Source organism: Octopus sinensis, linkage group LG7 (genome assembly GCF_006345805.1).
Source record: "Octopus sinensis linkage group LG7, ASM634580v1, whole genome shotgun sequence".
Taxonomy (NCBI): Eukaryota; Metazoa; Mollusca; class Cephalopoda; order Octopoda; family Octopodidae; genus Octopus; species Octopus sinensis.
This window is the reverse complement of record NC_043003.1, coordinates 51,592,941-51,612,171: the sequence shown is the minus strand read 5'-3', so window position 1 is coordinate 51,612,171 and position 19,231 is coordinate 51,592,941. Positions and strand designations below refer to the sequence as shown.

Genomic DNA, 19,231 nt, shown 5'->3' with positions numbered 1-19,231 from the left:
GCCCTTCGATTCTAAACCTTGCTTCCACACCTGAAATTTCTTCTCTTGTTCTGGTAGTGATTCTACTATGAGGGCCAGGTCATCAGCATAGAGGAGCTTCCAGGGGCAACCTGTCTTGAAATCGTCTATTATTGCCTGGAAGATTATGATGAATAAAAGGGTACTGAGGGCTGATCCTTGGTGGACCCCTATTTCTACTTGGAATTCTTCACTATACTCATTGCCAACTAACGGCATCTCTGTATAGGGCCTGTACAGCTCTTATTAACCATTTGTCAATCCCCAGTTTCCGCATTGCCCACCAGATAAGGGATCGGGGGACCCTGTCAAAGGTTTTCTCCAAGTCCACAAAAGCCAAGTATAGGGGTTTATCTTTGGTTAGGTATTTCTCCTGCAGTTGCCGCACCAGGAATATATTATCTGTGGTGCTTCTACTTAACACAAAACCGAACAGCATCTCATCTAAGCAGACCCTATCCCTAATGAGATGGGTCATGACCCTCTCCATGACCTTTATCACTTGATCCAGCAGTTTGATACCCTTGCAGTTATTTCTATCTAAAGCATCATCTTTACCCGTGTAGCAGTTGACTATGGTGCTGCTACACCAGTCATTCGGTATGACTCCATCATGAACTAACTGGTTTACAATGTGGATGACTAGGCCATAGCCTACACTACCAGATATTTTAAGCATCTCAGCAGTGATTCCTGATAGGCCTGGAGCTTTTCCTGGCTTCATACCCTTAATTGCTTTATCTACCAGGGTGCTGTCTATACGGATAGCTGGTCCCTCTGCTGGGTCAACATTTGGCAGGCTCTCCTCCTCTCATTCATTCTCCATATTCAGCAGTCTTTCATGAACACACATACATAGATATAAAATTGTGGCTCTGAAAAAGATATCTTAGAGTGGCTGTTCCCATTATTTTCAGTTGATCAATCAGTCTATAAATATAATTGAACCATGAATCCACCCAATTACATATCTGAAACAGCTGTAAGGCTCTAATGTATATCACCCATTATTTTTGTCTATTTTCTGTATCACTCTGTAACACTATACCATCTTAACCTTGTAACAGAACCATGGATTTACAAATCTGACTAATGACAGATTTTGATTTTGGATTACCCGGAGTACAATACCAATCACAGGACTCACTTGTATATCCTGGTGTATTTTTATCTACAGAGAGCTTAAGAAGTATTTCACCTGGATTACTAATCTTGTATTAATCCCACTTCGTTTTGCTATATATATATATATATCTATATATATGGTATTGTTAATGTGTCTGGTACAGTGCTTCTGTTACACTAACCTCTTAGACCATATCCAACACAAGTTTATTAGACCAACTGGTGAAAATTTACTCACCAACTTATCAACCTGTTCTGATCTAGTGAGCTGAATAACCTTTCCCAATGAGGCTTACTCAGCATCAATCTTTCCTTGTCATCCATGCCATATTTCACACCTTAGATTCATTGCACACACACCAAAGACTTGTAGCCTGTCTTCCTCTTATGTATTGGCTGAAGATCACAATCTATATATCTTCAGTCAGCTGTATAGGTCATGGTCAGTCATGGTCACTCTCTGTCTTTTATTCCTTTGACTAGTATATCTTGTATCTTTCATCTTTTACTTGTTTTAGTCATTGGGCTGTGACCATGCTGGGGCACCATTTTGAAGGGTGTAGTTGAACAAATCATCCTCGGTACTTATTTTAAAATCTGATACTTATTCTGTTGGTTTCTTTGGGTCTTTGCGGTTTTCATCACTGGTTACAATTATCTTTAAAATGATTTTTTAATGTATCATATAGATGTAATTTTTGCCGCTGAATCTCAATTTGTTATACACTTATTTCAAAACGATTTTGTAAAATGTTACAGGTGTTCAAAGTTTGATGATTTTCAGAATTTTTAGCCAATCAGAAAACAGCATGTTTGCTGCCTCTTCCACACATACATACATATACTCACACAAAGTTGAAACGCTGTTTTTATTTTTAGTTTCAGCATTGAATGTTCACCATCCCACTTCTATTGCACACACACATACACACACAAACATTCACATACCTTCCTTCTACATACACACACATACTCACACAGTTGAAATGCTCCCAATACCAGATTGCTGTCATCCCTTCCTTCCTTCCTTCCTTATTCATCTATCACCCCTTCCTTTCTCATTCATATGTTGTGACAGAAAAACATAAAGAGTATTGTTATAGTAGATTATCTTTCTCATATCTCTTTCTCCTTCTTGTGTGCATGCGCATGGTTACTATGGAAACAGAGTTTATCACCACAGTGATGTGTAAAATACTCATTTCTGATTGGCTAAAATACCCAAATTTTGCAAATTTTAAAGGCTAATAACTTTTTAATTATGGATTTATAGAAAAATGGAATTTCATTTTCATAATTAGTATACAGATCTTAATCCATATACCAAATTTGAAAACAATTGGAAAAAAATTGTAAACAGTGACGAAAACCACAAAGATCCGTTTCTTTTACTGAATTGTTAAGGTGTGGGAATATAAACAAACCAACAGTGGTTGTTAAGTGGTGGTAGGGAGACAACCACAGACACACACACATATATATATATATATATATATATATATAGATAAAAGATGGATGTGGAAATAGCCCAGAAGTCTAATACATTTCACTTTAAGAGGGAATTTAATAAAAATGGTTTTAAAAATTATATAAAGAAAATATTACCTGTTTCGATGATTAATCTCATCTTATCAAATATCAGTAAAAATTTGAAGTAAAAACAGTTTATCTTCTTTTTGGGGATCAAGAACATGTCTGGAGATTTTTCATTGCAGTCTTCTTTAAATATAGTTTGGTTTAGAGATCCAGTATCTATATGTGTCTGTGCGTGTGTATATACATATATATGCCCACACATACACAAAAAAGAAAACATCGCAAAAACACACACACACTACTCTCTACAAACTCACATGCACAAAAAAAAACATTGCAAAAAATACTCATACACATGCACAAACACACCTACACATACACTCATACACACACGAATAGACACACATATACACAGGTGGAGACACTCCACAACATACACACCCATCAACTCACAGCTGGTCACTTTCCAAACATATTGAAAGGAAATTCAACACAATATACACACACACACACTCACTCTCACACAGAGGGGCATAAAACCCTTTCAATAAAATGCTTTTTAGCCACTCTGTTGACAGGAACACACAAAGATTTCTTTTAGATGATAAACTACTCCCCTTCTGTCACTCTCTAACACTTTGAACTCTATACCAAACTATATTTAAAAAAGACTTACTCTCCAGACATGTTTTTGACGCCCCCCCCCCAACAGAAGATAAACTGCTTTTACTTCAAATTTTTATTAATTTTTACAGATATTTGATAAGATGAGATTCATCATCAAAACCAGTAATATTTTCTTTATATAATTTTTAAAATCATCCTTATTACATTCCTTCCCTCTTAAATTGAAATGTCTTAGATATATGTGCTATTTCCACATCCATCTTTTATCTATAAAAATTTGATTTGTATAGGTCTCTAATTTTTTCAACCTATATATATATATGTATATATATCTCTCTCTATATAAACGGCAGTTTGTCTGTGCGTGTTTCTGTGTGTCTGTTTTCTCGTACCCTCACCCTGACCACGGCTTTCAACCGATTCTGATGAAACTTGACACACACATAGCCCAATGTCATAATTCAAAACTAACGCAGCGAAAATTTTGAAAAGTTCCCCCAGTTCTGAAAAAAATCGATAAATTCGACATGGGGTCGAGAATCAGAAACACAAACCGCAAACTGTCTAGGGGACGCAACTCCACCTTTTTTTACTCTAAAAAAAAATTTACCATAATTTTTTTCCATTTTTTGGCTATTTTTTGGCTATAACTCTCTAAAAATGCTTTATAGTTATTTCCCTTACAAACCTGAGCAACGCCGGGCGATACTGCTAGTATATATATATATACACATACATTATTTACATTTGATGGATATTTGTCCTCATCTTGTTTGTTGTTAACGTTTCGGCTGATATACCCTCCAGCCTTCATCAGGTGTCTTGAGGAAATTTCGAACCTGGGTTCTCATTCTTAAGATATTTTTCGATATTATTATTATTATTATTATTCAGGTCACTGCTTGGAATCAAACTCGGAATCTTGGGATTAGTAGCCTGCACTCTGAACCACTATGCCACATGCCCGTGTGTAGTGGTTAAGAGCGCGGGCTACTAACCCCAAGATTCCAAGTTCGATTCCAAGCAGTGTTCTGAATAATAGTAATAATAATAATAATCTGTTCTTTGTTTGATTTACAGGGTGAGAGTGTCTTATTGTTTGATTTACAGGGTGAGAGTCGTAATAATATTGAAAAATACCTTAGGAATGAGAACCCAGGTTCAAAATTTCCCCAAGACACCTGATGAAGGCTGGAGGGTATATCAGCTGAACTGTTAACAACAAGCAGATGAGGACAAATATCTGTCAAATGTAAATAATGTACATAATTCCTGATCTCTTAAATATAGAACTGTACTATATATATATATATATATATATATATATATATATATATATATATAGTTGAAATTTATAGAAAGACAAAAACAGGTGTATGAACAACAAGCAAGTGTATTAGTTTGATACTCGGGAAAATTTAAGTCTTTTATGTTTTGAGTCTACGCTCTTCAACTGAAAGGAATAAGAGAAAATAAATAGAGAGAATGAAAAAAACTTCTAGATTTCATAATGTGACAGGCTTCTGTATAGTTTTCATCTTCCAAATTCACTCACAAAGCTGTTGTCAGCCTGGTGCTATAGTAGAAGACATATGGCCAATGTGACGTGTAGTGGGACTGAACTCAAAACCAGGTGGTTGAAATCAAGCTTCATAACACCACACAGCCTGTCTGCACCTATATGAATTTGTAGCAAATGTCTGTGTGTATTTGTGTGTGTATCTTACTGGAAGTAAATATCCTGGTTTATAATATGTAGTTACAGAAGTGAAGAAGGAAGAGGATATACAAAAATAAAATTGCCTAACCAGAAAAGTGTGTTACTGTTATCATAATGAGGGAATTACAGAATAAATGAGAAAGTGGGAAGATAGTGTGGGGCATCAACAGATTACACTCTACACATGCAACCATTTATAGATCTCTATACATCTGTCAATAGATTACTCTCAATGAACAGGAACACACACACATATATATATATATATATATATACAAGCCTAGATATATGTGTGTGTTTCTATATACATCTATATGTGTTTGTTTATGTGCATTGTTTTATTTAATCTTTTGCATACTTGTCACTTTCCTTATCTTATCCATCTCAGTGTGGTGGATTAAAAGAGAGAGTGAAGTAAAATGAGAAAAAAAGATAGTATGGAAGAATAAAGAAGAGAGAAAGGTAAGAGGAGTGGGTGTAAAACAAATGCTGAGTACTCTCACTTTCTCACAATGTCTGCAATTCAAATGGTAGTTCTGCGAATAAATATATTTTGTTTGCATTTGTAATTTCATTTTCATCTTTAAAAAAATTGAAACAGCAGATTTAAAATATTCAGAAAGTGAAACAATACTGCTCTATTGCTTTCTCTGTTGAATGTTCATTACTTTCCCTGTTTTGCTTGCATACAATAGTGTTTTATGTCTATTGTATATTTTCACTGGAATTACAAGCTTTTTGTCCCATTTTCTTTTTCTTTCTGCATTTCATTGTAGGAAAAAAAAAAAAAAAGTTGTTTCATTATTTATTGAGAATTTCAAAAGAACTTATTGTGAACTAGATCTCACAGACTAATCTGATGAAAAATGTGAAATAAATCAGATCTGTTCTTTTAAAATTTCTCTTGCTCTATAAATTCATTCAAACCACTTGAGACCAAGAACTGATTTTTAGAAATGGTTTTTAAGCCTTGTGAGAAGGATGGGATGAGCTATTATGTTTTACTTGATTCACTCATTGGACTGCATACTTGGGCTACAGTCAAAGGAATCAATCTCAACACCTGTATTTTTAAGCCTAGTACTTATTCTATTGATATCTTTTTGCCATACTGCTAAGTTACAGGTATGTAAACAAACCAACACCAGTTGTCGAGTGGTGATTGGTGGTGGTGGTGGTGGATAAACAGACACATACACATACAATGGGTTTCTTTCAGTTTCCATTTACCAAATCCACTCAGTGCTTTGGTTGGCCTGGGGCTATAGTAGAAGGCATTTGCCTTTGGGCCATACAGTAGGATTGAACCTGGAATCATGTAATTGAGAAGCAAACTTAACACACTGTTTGACCAGTATTATATGAATGAAACGGAGGCAATGACTGAGACCTTTGGCATTATGTCATGCTTGAGAAGACCCACCAAGCCAAGTAAAATCGCATTCGTGGCAGATACTGATGTCACAAAGCACCCATTACACTTTCGGAGTGGTTGGCATTAGGAAGGGCATCCGGCCGTAGAAATCAGATTGGAGTCTGGTGCAGCCTTCCTGCTTGCCAGCCCTCATCAAACCGTCCAACCCATGCCAGCATGGACAATGGACGTTAAATGATCACGATGATGATGTAAACATTTGTTGCATATAGGAATTTTATTATTTATATATAAACCGTAATTTATTGTTTCACTATCATTATCATCATTCAGAGCCAGCAATACTAAAAGTTGATTTTTCAGTACATTTTAGAATCAACTGCTCCATTCAAAGTAGAATCTTCAATCAAAGTTGATAGACTTCATTTAAAACTAAAGGTGTTTAACCCTTTCGTTACCAACCCGGCCAAAACTGGCTGTGGCTCTGTAATACAAATGTCTTGTTTTCATAAGTTTTGCATTAAAATATACCACCAAACGTTAGTCACAATTTATGTTCCTAACACTAGCTGAATGATAACTAAGTTATTTTACTAAATTCTTTGTTATATTTAAAATAATTGAAAGAAACACAGAGCATCTCAAAATAAATACAGTAACGAAAGGGTTAACATCATACTGATTTATATAACACAGTCCTCTCTTTATTCACTTTCCTATCCAAATGAATGAAACTCGAAAAAGTCAGTGAGGACTGTATTTAGTCCTTTCTGTTGCATCCACTATGCAACCTCTTTCGCCAATGCTCACCAGATAGTAGAAAGCTAATTACCCTTTCCAATGGGGAGGTGCGTGGCTTAGTCGTTAGGGTGTTGGACTCATGATCGTAAGATTGTGGTTTCGATTCCTGGGCCAGGCAATGTGTTGTGTTATTGAGCAAAACACTTCATGTTGCTCCAGTCCACTCAGCTGGCAAAAATGAGTATTCCTGTGATAGACTGCTGTCCTATCCAGTTTGGGAATTTATATGCCATGAAACTGGGAAATCGGCCCTTATGAGTCGGCATAATTTAAGAAGGTAACTTTACCTTTTTTTTTTTCCCTTTCCCCTTTCAAATTAAAAGAAAACAGCTGGGTGATCATTATTATCCATTGGATCAATAGCTGGATCTCTCTTGTGACAGCTGCTTGACAAAACTCCACAAATCAGCAATGCTTAGACACTGAATGAGCACATTCAGAATGGGTTCTTCATTCTGCATACAGCTAAGACTGGCTTTGCTAACTGCACTTCTATATCTGAAGAGTTTTTCCTAGAGCTAATAGTGTTTCTTCAGTAGCACTGCCAAGCCAGAGGTTTCTGGGAGTTATCCCTAGTCCTCAGACTGAAAGTTCCTAGGAATACACCAGCCAGTCGATGAGAATCACCAGAAGACCTACCGAGATCATGGGCACAGTTCCTTCCTTCAGACGAAACTAATAAAATAAAAAAAGCACCTGTCAAGTACTGACAGTCGATTAAAACAATTATTGTGCTTCAAAAAGAAAAATACACTTTTGTTTCTAAGTTTGAAGCCTTTTCAGTTTTGGAATAAAGAATCTAGAAGGAAAGGTTATGGGAAACTATCACAGGAAAACTTACATAAATGACCAATTTAATGCTTTCTGTTGCTGAAGTTGCCATTTGTTTTTACTGAAGAATATGAAAGTGAAAGTAGTTTACTTGGTCAGAAGTAGGTGTTTTCCAAGCCAAAAATATCTTTTTTCTTTTTTTTCTTTTGCATGAAAAATGTCTTCGTGGGTGAAAAGTTAAAGTTTTAAGATTTATTCTAAAAATAGAAATAATAAATGGATCCAATATATTTCAATATTTTTTCAACTCTTTTAATGATACTCAAATCTTAATATCTTCTTATACTTGTTCATATTCTTAGGTGGAAGTCAACACTTTCATCCTTTCCAGAGTCACTACAATAAAATACGAATCAAACACTGGGGTTGATGTTATTGACTTATCCCTTTTCTTAAAAATTGTTAGTCTCGTATGTAAATCAGAAACCATTATTAGGAAAGGAATAACATCACATAAACTCCAGTCAAATTGTGTATAATTTTACGCAATTCCGCATTGCTTCAATGTTGTACGAATTGGTGTTCAAGCTTACCATGTTATAATGACTGACTTGCACAAGAGATGGTTTTCCTTAGAAAATACTTTTTGATATTTCAAATCCATGTGACAAGCCCTTGGGTATACCACCATAGGTGTCCATCTGCACAATGTGGGCCCTAATTGGGCTTCATAGCTTGACGAACCTTGAAGTTAAGATGTCTGCAATATTTAGCTGAAAAGTAATTCACTCTCTTTACTCTTTTACTTGTTTCAGTCATTTGACTGCAGCCATGCTGGAGCACCGCCTTTTAGCCAAGCAAATCGACCCTGGGACTTATTCTTTGTAAGCCCAGTACTTATTCTATCGGTCTCTTTGCCGAACCGCTAAGTGACGGGGACGTAAACACACCAGCATCGGTTGTCAAGCAATGCTAGGGGGACAAACACAGACACACACACATATATATATATATATATACACATATACGACAGGCTTCTTTCAGTTTCCGTCACCAAATCCACTCACAAGGCTTTGGTCGGCCCGGGGCTATAGCAGAAGACACTTGCCCAAGATGCCACGCAGTGGGACTGAACCCGGAACCATGTAGTTGGTTAGCAAGCTACTTACCACACAGCCACGTATATATTTCTTTTTTAATTGTTCCCTTCTCTATTTAACATTTTCAATAAGTTATGCCTTGTTCATGTTTGTTAGGAATGTAATTAATTGTCAGACTGGTTTCATGCAAGACAATTTTTTCCACGAACTAGGATATGACACACTTGAAACCAAGTAAAGTGCAATATGTAATCCATTAGGCATATCAGTTAAAACTTTTGCTTTTCCTCCTTTTATTAATGAGAGGAAAGGAGTTTGTATTCTTACAATTTTTTTTGTTGGGTTGGACAGATTTTACAGCATCTTAATTATATTAAATTTAGTATTTTGTCCGGCACTTTCCTAATCCCCCTCCCCTTCCATATTTCCGATGATATTTTTTTAAGTAATTTTTTCTACATATGTAAACATTATATAATAGCATAATAACCATTGTTAACAAATCGTGTATGGTTTGTTAATAACTTAAAATCTTATTTGTTTAATTACTTTAACCTATTATTTATGATATTTAAATAAAATGTTACATATTTTTCGAGCCAGAAGCTGTGGCGTTTTCCTGTAACTGTGTTTCCGTTCATCAGTCAAACTACCTTACGACTAAAATCTCGCTTATATTAGCTTTGTTTCCGTGGTCGATTTAATTGACTGTAGGCCATCTCAAATTTGTGACCTTCTGCCTATCCTCCGGAATCGACTTTGCCTTTCATATAAAGTATAAAGTATCAGTCAAGTAGTGAGGTCGATATAACCGGTTGTACTCCTCCCTCTAACTTCTAGCCTTGTGTCTCTGTAGAAATTATTTTTACTGTTATTGTATTTAGTGGTAGTATTTGCTGTCCCTCTCCACAGACTCACTCTCTCTCTCTCTCTCGCTTACGATGCCAAAACATGTGCAGCTGTACATATTGCTGCAGCACAAGTGTAAAATACAAGTCGCTGCAATTGGACACGCTTTCCCAGCCAATGCCTGCGTGAGTACAGTTTTGGAGTGTGTGCCAACTTGGAAGTGTTTTACTAAGTTGCTCTCTTGTTAAATACAGCTTCTCACTCGCTTCATATATATATATATATATATATATATATAATATATATATATATATATATATATATATATATATAATGTATGTGCTAAGCTGGTATTTTTGTATGTATTTTATTGTTCGTTATTTTTTCTTCACGTTTATTTTTACTTTTCGGGCTGTTTATCCTGTAGTGACCTTTTGTCTCTGTGTCGATAGTAGCGGTTTTCAGTGTGTTCTGTGGAGGGAGAGGGTTTAGGAATACAAACTTGTTACTAGCAATCACTGTCGCAATGTAGGTCAAACGACTGTGTATATATATATATCCACACAAACATGTTTTCATGAGTGCGCGAGATGCGTGTAGTTTTACCTAACTTTAAACAAGCTGAGCTCAATCTCTACGCCTTGGCTGGCTCATCGCTTGAATAATTATGCACTTACATGCATATGAAGTATTATAGCGATCCTTCGGTATTGGTATACAGTCTTGATATGCGGAGACGACGTCATTCACCCTCTATTTCAGCCTAGCCCCTTTATCTGTGTCATGAGGGAAGGTTGTTTATCAATACCGAAGGGTTACCAGTAAATACATGTGTATGAAATAACATCATGTGTGTTTGAGGCACTCGTTACAAAACTGAAGCAGCACCACCAATTATAAAGATAACTTTAAATTTTGCTCTAATTGTTGATGGTTGTTTTCCCTCTTCTATTTGTCGTGCTGTCCAACCCCCTCTCTCTCTCTGCTGCCCTTCCTCTTTTCACTCTCTCTCTCTCTCTCTCTCTCTACTGCCCTCTTTTTCTCTCACCACTACTAACTACTTCCTTTTTCTTCCTGCCATCTCTGTCTCTTTTGCTTTCCGTTTTTTTTTTCCCCTCTTCGCTCTCTCGTTGCTCACACTTATTCTTCCTTGCAAACTTGATATGCTTTCTCTCTTCTCTGTATTTCTATTAACACTTTTACAAAATTCTGAGGAAGCTGTTGCTCTACTGCAGCAAAATTCACAGAGTCCACGTGTGTGGATTAGTTTGGTATACCTTGGAAATAATGGGAGTCTTAACATATTTCGAGACTGGCCGAGAATATTTTTATGAACTTAGTAGATTAGGTAGTACCGAGAAAATATAAAGACATTTATATTCGGAAGGGGAAAAAAAGTCGCATTTCTTTTTATTGATAGAGGAAAGAGAAAGATATTGAAAGTGCTAGAATCATAATCATTCATCGACAGTTCAAGAAAATATTCTGCATTATAATGTGTGTATGTGTGTTGGACAAGTGCTGCACTGTTGACGCTTGTTAAGACAGAAACAGGAGCCCACAGCTCTCCTCTTGACATGTGAGTTGTGGAGAATTGTCGATGCTTTAGATTATCTCTCCTTTTCATTCAGAGATAATTTCAGTAAATCCTGAATTTATCTTTTATGTTTCAAATATAGGCCACTGGCCATTCTGAGTTATTTCTCTTAGCTCATTTTTGTTGCATCCTTCCATCTTTCTTATTTTTTCTTCAAAACCTCTAGCTTCTATATCCAGATTACAAATTTACATTTGTACCAATAATAAATTGGAGCACTTGGTAAATGCCTAACTGTCAGTCTAGATAAGCTTGGATTTTCAGAAAAAGAAATCAACCAACGAACTCGCACATTACAAATACAGTCTGAAAGCAGAACAGTAAAACTATACAAGACCTTTCTCAGGTTTAAAATATGACATTGATTCTTTTGCCTACATTCCAACGATGGAGCTTTGTATCTTTGTTAGAAACCAGGTCTTTTTTCAAAAGAATTTAAATAATTAAAAACAGAAGAGAAACACACACACACACTCTCTCTCTCTCTCCCTCTCTCACCCCTCTCTCTTAAAGAAAGCAAATTTAAAGGTGACACTGAATTTTACCTATGTGCAATTTTGTATTGCCTGTTCTTTGTATGATTGACGTGTTACTAACTTTTTATGTCTGCCAAATTAAAGGCTCTCTCTCATTTCATCCATTTATTCCTTTTCAAACTCACAAAACGAGCAGATGATTTGTTAACAAAAGAATTGACAACAGCAATGCTCATAGTAACTGTCATAGAGTTCAAATGTACACACACACAAGCTTCTTTCTGTCTACTAAATTCATTCAAGTCTTTGGTCATCCTGGGGCTATAGTAGAAGACACTTGTCTGGCATGCCCTGCAGTGGGACTGAATCTGAAGCCACATGGTTGAGAAGCAAACTTAACCCCACCACACACACACATATATCTTACTTGTTTTAATCATGAGTGTGGCCATGCTGGGACACCGCCTTGAAGGGCTTAGTCAATTTTTTTTAAACCTGGTACTGATTCTATTTGGGGTTTTTTTTATTACCAAACTGCTAAGTTATGGAAACATAAACAAACTGGTTGTCAAGCAGTGGTAAGGGAAAAACACAGATGTATATATATAAAATTATAAATAACAAAATGTGATAAAATTTATGTTACCAGTGGATACAAGAAGGAGCTTTTTTTTTATGAGTACCACCAGATTAGTTGAATCCATATATTGTGACTTAAATAATTATATATATATAGGCACAGGAATGGGTGTGTGGTAAGAAGCTTGCTTCCCAGCCACAGGATTCTGGGTTCAGTTCCACACTGTGGCACCTTAGGCAAGTGTCTTCTACTGTAGCCTTGGGCTAATCAAAGCCTTGTTTGTGGATTGGATAGGCAGAAACTGAAAGAAGCCTGTCATATATATATATATATATATATAGTTAATCCAAACAAGAAAGCACAAAAAAAAAACACAAAAACGCGAGGACGTGGAACAAATATAGTATTATTTGATGCTCAGGGAAGAAGGAGGGTTTAACGTTTCAAGCGGAGCTCTTCGTTGGAAACATAGGAGAAGGGAAGACAGAGGGAAAAAAATCGCCTACGGTACACACGAGGTCACCCCCCCCCACCATCGCTTGACAACTGGTGCTTGATTAAAGTAACAGTAATCAACTGGTGCCTTTTAGCAGCCACATGGTTATGTAATTTTGGGTTCAGTCCCACTGTGTGGCATAAAAATGTAATGGACAGAGAAACATCCTCAAATTTATTTAAAGATAAATATGGGACTATTAGTTTTTTCTCTTTTCTTATGATCCTCTAATTGTTCTATATAACTGTTCATCAACACTACCACAGCAGATCTTTTTACTGTCATGTGATATTGGTGTGCTGTCTCTAGTTTTGTATCTCCCCCACTTAGTCCTAACCCACCAGTCTCTCCTGCCCCTCCCCCATCACCCTTGTATCCATCCATCCTCCCCCAAGGTCCACATAAACCATTGTGCCTAACCCATCCTTCTCAGAACATCCACTATGCTCGTGCCACTCCTGCAGGTGTCACCTTGCAAAAGTTTAAACAGGACATTAGTAGCGTCACACTCACTAGTCTTGGAGATTTTGGACACTGCCTCTTCCCCCAAACTTGACAATAAAAAAAAAATATATGCATGTATGTAGAGGGAGCGACAGACAGAGAAAGAATGCATGCATGCAAAGTGAGAGAGGAAACTGAAAATGAAGTGGCTGAGAAGGAGAGAAAAACGAGAGAGAGAGTGCAAAAGCTAGATGGAGAATCTTCATCTTGTAAGAAATAAATGAAATGAAAAGCTATTAAACTTCAAAGTGGACAATATTATAAGAGAAAGATATTATAGTAAAGTACTTTCTTTAAAAAAAAACAGCCTTGACAATTTCTCCAGGTATTCATGTTGTGGGGCAGATGACCCCTGCTAACTGACATTCTGTAGGTTAATTTCTGACACTTGTTCTAGAACAAAGGGATGAAAGCCACTTCACAACATTTATGTTAACTGGGATCAAACTCAAGACTACATAATCCAATGTGACTATGTATTGGCTTTGTATCATGCATAATATATTTCAGACTAAGTCAACACATGGAATAATTTTTGAAACATATGTTGAGTTATTTCTATGTTACAGAGTGTGTGTGTGTGTGTGTGTAGAAATTACGTTGCGTTCAGATAAGCATTTATTACATACATTCAGATATCGAACTGAAGAACAGTTGCCCTTCACTTATCTCTATCTCTCACCATTCGTACTTTTCTTCTTGTTCACAGTAACCAGTATCAAGTGATATCACTAACTGAAAAGATTAAAATATATTACCCAGTTTCGGTCAAATATTACTGTATTGATGTGTGTGACCTTGTACTCAGCCATAATATGGTATGTTGCCATCATATAAAGTAATTGCATCCAAATATCAAACTAAAAAGAAGTGAATGATAGCAATTGATTTGATTGGTTGAAAAAGTTAATTTAATTTAATTTAATTTTTAATTGGCTCAAAAAGCAAAAGCAAGGCCATGTAGGGGGACAGGGAGTTATATACAGGGAGGATGGTCATACAAAGAGTGCAGGCCATTTCCGGTCAAGAGATACTTTGAACCGAGCGGTCGTCGGCATCTTCACTATCTCGTCTGGCAGCTTATTCCACAGATCCGCAACCCAGACGGAGAAAGCCCCTCTCCTTCGATTGAGATGAAATCGTCGTAGATAGAGCTTTTTGGAGTGACCCCGCAGACCACGCTCTAGAGCAGGAGTGAAGAACAGGTCTTTCGAGAGGTTACACTTTCCGTTTATGATATTGTATTACTTGATTTTGCTTAAACACAACTATATTGAAGTAGCTATCTACTTGGTGGGTAACTATCTGCAAGTGATGTACTAAAGAAAGTCTCAACAAACCAAAATTTAATAAAATATTTACATATGAGAAAGTCTCTTCTGGGTAGGCAAGGTAGGCACTGTCTACTCACACTAAAACTATAAATGTTAATTATAGAACACTAGCAGTATCGCCCGGCGTTGCTCAGGTTTGTAAGGGAAATAACTATAAAGCATTTTTAGAGAGTTATAGCCAAAAAATAGCCAAAAAATGGAAGAAAATGATGCTAAATTTTTTTTTTAGTTAAAAAAGGTGGAGTTGCGTTTGTGTTTCTGATTCTCGACCCCATGTCGAATTTATCAATTTTTTTCAGAACTGGGGGAACTTTTCAAAATTTTCGCTGCGTTAGTTTTGAATTATGACATTGGGCTATGTGTGTGTCAAGTTTCATCAGAATCGGTTGAAAGCCGTGGTCAGGGTGAGGGTACAAGCAAACAGACACACAGAAACACGCACAGACAAACTGCCGTTTATATAGAGAGAGATGAAGCAGAGGCATGACTGTGTAAGGGGTTTGCTTCCCAACCGCATGGTTTTGAGTCAGGCACGTGCCACGAGTAATTACTCAGGGTAAGCAGTTGGCGACGTTTAAGTAGTAAAACACAAAAAGAAAATAAGCGAAACACAGGCATGTGACTGAGTTGGGGGCAGATTTACTTCTACCTTTATAGTGTGTGAAGAAAACGTAGGAATGTATGCTGCACATGTACTGCAGCAGTACTATACTGAGATTGAAAGGCTGGGGCAAATTATGCCTACCTAATCTCAAAAAAAAAAAAGAACTAAAAACAAACTTATTTTGCATTTTATTCATAATAATCAGAGTAACATTCATAATTTTATTGGATTAGGTGCATATTTTGCCATAAAAGGAAAATGTTACTATCGATCTATTTCATTCAGGGCAGGCACTGCCTATCTTGCCTACTCAGGCAGTATGTCTCTGTTTTGAGTTCTGTCCCACTGCATGGCACCTTGGGAAAGTGTCATCTACTATAGCTCCAGGTCAACCAAAGCTTTGTGAGTGGATTTGGTGAAGTGAAGCTGAAAGAAGCCCGTTGTGTGTGTATATGTGTGTGCTAATGTCTCCTTGCCTTGATAGTGCATGATAGTTATAACCCTCTAGCATTTAAACCCACCATATCCAGCCAAAATATCCTACCTATTTTATGCTCAAACTGGCCAGATCCACTCTCTCACACCTGTTCTACAATGCCATCCTGAAAATAAAACAATTACATCATCAAAATATTGAAGCTATGAGATAATGCATGATTAATTAAAAACAAATTGAAAATATAATTATTACATTTGACAGAAACCCAAATGTTAAAAGGGTTAAGCAAGTTTCACTGTCGTGCAAGCAGTGTAAATTTGTTTCCAGTCTTCCATGGAAACAAGTCTGGTCATGAGGAAATATTACCTTATTTGGAAACAAGTGAGGGTTGGCAGCAGAAAGGGCATCTGGCTATAGAAAGTCTGCGTCCACAAATTCAATCTGTCGATGCAAGCATGGAAAAGTGGACATTAAAATTATGATAAAAATGAAAAAGTAAATTATTTCCAATTCATAATGTGTATGAAACTCAATGTTTAATTCAGTAAATGGCTAATATTTTAATATCAATCTATAACAATTTCCCCAGGCCTTTCTACTTCAGTATATAATATATATACTGAGTAATAATGTGAAGCCATATACTGTGGGAGCAGTTCCAAAGTACATGGTCTGAACAATAAGTATCCGGACTGTTACCACAGTAACGATGCTGGCACAGATTGACCTTGAACTCTGCTGTGTATGTGCACTAAGTTTTAATGTTCTAGCTCACTTCCGCTGTTTACAGTAGTGCTTGGAAGGAAGGTGTGTAGCATGTGATCATCACATTGACCATGACAGAGAAAGTTGAGCAGAGAATCTGCATCAAATTCTACCAAAATCTTGGCAACACCTGCTCAGAGGCTTACGCAAAGTTTCCAAAAAGTTTTCATTTTTCTCGACATTATCAAGTAGGTTTTGTGCAACGGAAACTTGAGTGTCTTCTTGGTCAGCTGAAAGCAGTTTTAGCACAAACTTGGCAGACGTGTGTCTCATACCCAAAATATTAATGGATTGAACTGAATTGTAATTAATCTGCACATCCTCTACATGCATATCTGCAATGTTTTTCTCATTTTTGCTGGTTGTGGGTTTCTGAGAACGTTCATCACTATCGACATTTTTAGCCATCTTAGAAACATCTGAAACACTCATACACTCCTCTCCATACACTTTCTCTAACTTTGTGTAGGCCTCTGAGCAGGTATTGCCATGACAACTTTCTCTGTCATGGTCAATGTGATGATCACGTGCTACACATCTTCTGACCAAGCACTGCTGTAAACAGCAGAAGTGAGCTAGAATGTTAAAACTTAGTGGGCATGCACAGCAGAGTTCAAGGTCAATTTTTGCCAAGCGACTTGACTCTGCATGCTTCAGCTTCATTACTATGGCAACAATTCGGATACTTATTGATCAGATCTCGTATGTGATGTATGTTATACTATAAAAGCAGAATAATTCTGAACTTTCACTGAAGTGTCATGTTGATCATATTATTTACTTTTGGTGAAGCTAACTATTCAAGATAGGTTCATGCCAGTATATAAAATAGAAATAAATAGTTATATGTAAATAAATAATGTTTTGTTGACAAAATATTTCTGTATTAAGGCCTGTTTGTTGATACTTTTATTCCTTTTTGACACTTTTTACTTATTGATGTCCAATACCTATGAGTATTTACTCTTTGTATGTATGTAGAGAGAGAGAGAGATTCATATGTATTGTGTGTGTGTGTATATATATATATATATATGCACATATGCTTGCATGATATATTTCTACACAGACTGTATTTGCTAAATTCCACTTCAAGGTATTGCTTAACTTTAGACTACAGTAGATATTTGCCTAACATGCTGCAGTATATTTCCCATATCATTTATCTGTGGGTTTTTGACTGAGGGAAATTTGAATGTTGGCAAAATTTTGGACCATGTCTGGCATCTATCAAAATGTCCTAGTTTGAGTTCCATCCATTTCTCACCTCTTTGATCAATAACTTCTCAGATAACACTATTGCAGCCCATGCTTATGGATTTACAGTGTAACCCATGCTCTTCCTCTTATACACCTGCAATCTACATGCTACCACCTTCAACAATGCCCTCACCTATGCGGATGATCCCACATTTTGTTTCTCTCTAACCTTCCACACCCAAATGTCATCCACATACCACACACTGACTTCATGAACAGAGACTGGGAAAACCTCCCCCAATGGCGTAATGTCTATTTTATGGCATCCAAAAGTAAAATAATAAAAGCACTGCATTTATTTAGAAAACCTCAATGCACCTCATATGCCTTAAACATGAGCAGCATGCAAGTAAGGCTCTCGCAATTGCTCCAGATGTGAGATCTCACTTTGACTGTGGATCTTTCCTAGTAAATGCACATCCTTAACATAGTAATGCCTTCATCTTAACAGCAGGTCTTTTTCTTGAAAGATAGTAAATATTTCAACCCCAAAGTAACTATTAATCTATTACAAAGCTCAAGTGAGACCCGCAGTGGAGTATTGCTCCCATACTGAAGACAGTGCTACTGCTACACACACACACACATCCAGAGACAACAGACTACTCTATTAATTGGTATAAAGATGCTCACAGACACACTTCAGCTTCTGGTCCATACTAGTGCTGTTTCCATTCTTTATCTTTTCTACAGTAATTACACAGTTCTCTGCTCCTTGGCGCTAACTAATTTGGTGCCACCTTCATTTATACACTCTTGATTCTCTTGTCTTTTCTCATCTAATCATTCTGGCAAACTTTACAAAGCTGCATATGTGCACATCTGTATGCAAAATATATTCTAATGTATTAGCGTGTGTGTATGTGGTGGATAATGTATTGGTGTATCATGGGCAACGTGGTTGGATTTTAGCAAGGTAATAGTAATGCTGTTAGTAGGATAGGAAGGGGATGAAATAAGATATAATGGATGGATGTGGACAGTTGCATACAGAAGTACCCATCACTTAAAGTGGATGGAACTTGTGGAAGAGGAAGACATGGGATGAAGTATTGAAGGCCAATGAACCTTACGAAGATAACAAAGGATCAAGATATCTGGCACCTTGCTATACTTAAGACCCATCCACCACAACAGAATTGATACTGATGCTGGTGTCACATTAAAAGCTCTGGTGCTGGTGCCACATTAAAAGCACTGGTGCTGGTGCCACATTAAAAGCACTGGTGCTGGTGCCACATTAAAAGCATTGGT

At 36.7% G+C, this 19,231-nt stretch overlaps 1 protein-coding gene across 6 annotated transcripts in view; it reads left to right on the top strand.

Moving 5' to 3' along the window:
- LOC115213837 (membralin) overlaps positions 1 to 19,231 on the top strand; it is a 93,907-nt gene that overhangs the window by 17,438 nt on the left and 57,238 nt on the right. Inside the window, exon 1 of one of the 6 annotated variants that reach the window (XM_029782763.2) lies at positions 9,985 to 10,107. The exons of the other annotated variants lie outside the window; for them this stretch is intronic. The gene's annotated coding sequence lies outside the window, so the exon portion shown is untranslated. Of the gene's footprint in view, positions 1 to 9,984; positions 10,108 to 19,231 lie in introns of those variants that run through there. 6 annotated transcript variants of the gene reach the window in all.